This window comes from Gopherus flavomarginatus, chromosome 1 (assembly GCF_025201925.1).
Source record: "Gopherus flavomarginatus isolate rGopFla2 chromosome 1, rGopFla2.mat.asm, whole genome shotgun sequence".
Lineage (NCBI taxonomy): Eukaryota > Metazoa > Chordata > Testudines > Testudinidae > Gopherus > Gopherus flavomarginatus.
In genome coordinates, this window is record NC_066617.1 from 365,533,661 (window position 1) to 365,536,921 (window position 3,261).

Here is a 3,261-nt window from a genome sequence, read left to right on the forward strand (position 1 = left end):
GGAGTCCCAGGGGGGAAGGTTGGGGCAGGGGGTCCCAGGAGGGGGCGGTCAGGGAGTGGGAAGTGGGAAGGGGTGGATAGGGGGCGGGGGCCAGGCTGTTTGGGGAGGCACAGCCTTCCCTACCCAGCCCTCCATACAGTTTTAGAACCCTGATGTGGCCCTCAGGCCAAAAAGTTTGCCTACCCCGTCTTAGACTCTCCAGTCTCTCTTGCCACCCAGACACATTGGGCTTAGGCCATGTCTACACTGCCACTTTATAGCGCTGAAACCTTCTTGCTCAGGGGTGTGAAAAAACACACTCACTCCAGCCCCCAAGCACTGCAAGTTTCAGCGCTGTAAAGTGGCAGTGTAGAAAGTGCACCTACTCCCTTCATGAGGGTGGGTTTTTTTACAGTACTGGGAAAGCACTTTAACATGCTAGTGAAGACATACCCTTAGTGATAAATGGTCGCATACACCAAAAATCACACCACCTTCATATTGCTTCACTTACCCCAGATCAACCAGTACCCTACAATGCCTGTAGCCAATCCTGTAATACACTAGCTAAAGGTTTATTAACTAGGCAAAAGGAATCAGAGTGTTATTTACAGGTTAAAGCAAGCTCACGTATCCACACTAATGAGTTTCCATCTTACTCCTAAGAGTTGCAGTGATTCTCAATCCAAAGCGTCTCTCAGGGCAGACCCAGGAGGCAGACCCCCGGAGATCGCTGGCTTCAGTTTCAGCCCTGTCAGAGTTCAAACAGCCAAAATAGATAAAACAAAGCCACATGGAAATGTTCCATTTCCTTCATTCACTTCCAAGCCCACAGGACAAGCTTCCTGGCAATAGCATTTCCCAGGTGCCAGAGAGCCATTAACCAACCCTTTGTATTGCGATGTTCCTTGATGGCCCATCTGATTTTGATAGTCGGTGCGGGTGGGGAGACAAAGGATCCCCCTGCCTGAGTTCATAAGTTCCAAGCAAACATTTTCAAAGTCATAAAGCAAAACTTACATATCTCGTATAGCCTGGAATGCAGAGATTGCAAGTGAGATTAATTAATGCATGCGGCTCCAACATACTAAATACATTCTAATAAAACTAGTGCCTATCCTCGGCAAAACTGCCTTAGGTGAACCGGTCTGGTCTCCAGCTAGGAGTCTGTCAGTCCTTAGTGAATGCCTGCAGCCTGGGCAAGCGCGGGCATCTGGCCTGCCAGCGTCACAGCTTCCATCATCTGAAAGCAAGCCTTTCAGTGCCAATTGCTTCATCATGCAAACAGTCCAATTCTGTGTGCAACAGACCGGGCACTGGTGCCGCGGCACGGCGTGGCTCACCTGAGTGCTGGAGTGGCAGGAACAGTTCGTGCACTTTACACCATTCGAAGCTTCACTAAGTTAGGTCAATGGCTTTTTTGGCACGTTTCTTGAAGATGGAAACTGCTTCCAGCATCTATGCCTGGGCAACATCCTCCCAGGGCTTTGGCGGGAGCTCATTTTTGCATTCAATATAAGAGCATCTAGAGAAACCTTCCACCATCATGGGGTCAGCCCCGGAGCAATGCAACAGCAGCATACAACGACTCAGCAAAGCCCCGCTCCTCAGTAATCTCACACTAAGCAACCTGAATGGCATTTAACAATCTCAGCAGAGCGGCGATGCAGGACGACAAAGGCTACTCTAGCAAGTGCATGATCCCGCAGCGCTCGGGAAAGGCAGGAGCTGCTACTTGGGCACGCAGCGCCCTTAATTAGCTACACGCTGGACGTTTTTCTGGTGCGTGCAGCAGTTTTAAATGCCAACAAAAAGGTCAAACGACTATCCTGAGTGACAAGTGATTAAAAAGGGGAACAGCAAATCCGCTGCAGAAGGCTTGGTTACTTTGGAGCCCCGCACGGTCCCCTGGGGGCACGTCATCGATATTTTTGGTGACCCCGGGGAGCAAACCTGTGTTTGTGTTAGGCCAGAGATTCTTCTTGGTTTAATCTGAATCGTAATCTTGGCAGTACCAGACTGAATCAAAACAACCGGCCCGTCTAACCCAGTCTCCTGTCTCTGGACTGTGGTTGGCACCAGGTGCTTCAGAAGAAGGTGCAAAAAAACACTGCAGTAGACAGGCATCAGGACTAGGGAGGTGGTTTTCATCACTGATTTCCTTAGGGTGAAATACTCCCATGGCAGCCGGTGCCAAAATTCCTGTGTACTCCAAGGAAAGCAGTGGCTACCTGTTTCCTGTGTCAGATGGGTCAAAATCCTTCCCTCAGTCCCCACTGAAATCCATCGGAATCGTACAGTTGTAACCAGGGGCAGAATAGAAAAACGAATGGCAGCAAGACAGTCGTATCACTGCACATTCATTCCACAGGACCAACGTGTCCGAGCCAGATGATTAAGCAACAGAAGCACAGGTTTTATAGAAAAAGGCTGTTAGGAATCTCTGGCACAAAAGGGGGATGGGAAACATGCTCTATTCCGACCTCCTCCCGTTCTGGCCAGAGGACCAGACTCTGATTCATCATGATTCATAAGACAACAGATCATCACATTACAAGGGGCAGAGAGGAAGAGCAAGATCAGTTGGTGGGGGAGGAAAGGCCAGTCTGAGCTTGTCGTCAGCCTCTTTCCTTCAGATTCAAGCAGCTCTCAGGCCTAGCCCGGGCGTTTGTGTGTTATCAAGAGCAACCAGTGCTCCCTGAGTACCAGGGGAAACAGCTTTTACAGCCCATTCGGAGCCGCAGCAACCTGCTTTTGTTTTCTCAAGCGCTTCAGAAACGCTGAGTGACTTGCAGCGAGAAAACAAATCTACTTCCATATCACTTAAGGCCTGTCAGCCAGGAAGCACACAGGGCTAATCCCCCTCAACGAGACCTAATCCTTGGAGCAAGATGAGCCGGCAGTTAGGGCTCTAGCCTAGGACTTGAAAGATCTGGGTTAAATTCCCTGCTCTGCTACTGATTTCCTGTGTGTGACCCTGGGCAAGTCCCTTAGCCTCTCTGTCCCTCAGGTCTCCATCTGTACAATGGGGATAACTGCACTGCTCTGTCTCTGAGGGGTGTATGATGATACTGTACATACATTAGAGACTGTAAGGTGCTCAGATACTACAATGATGGGGACCATGTACGTACCTAGGATAGGTTGCCTCTGGAGTCAATTCTCTACTTACAACATCTCTATAGAGAGGATCTTTACAAAAATGTTTCCACCTCAACCCTCTTTGGAAACAGGGACAAGTGATTTCATAAATAAACCGAGCCTGTTAAACCAGCTCAACAG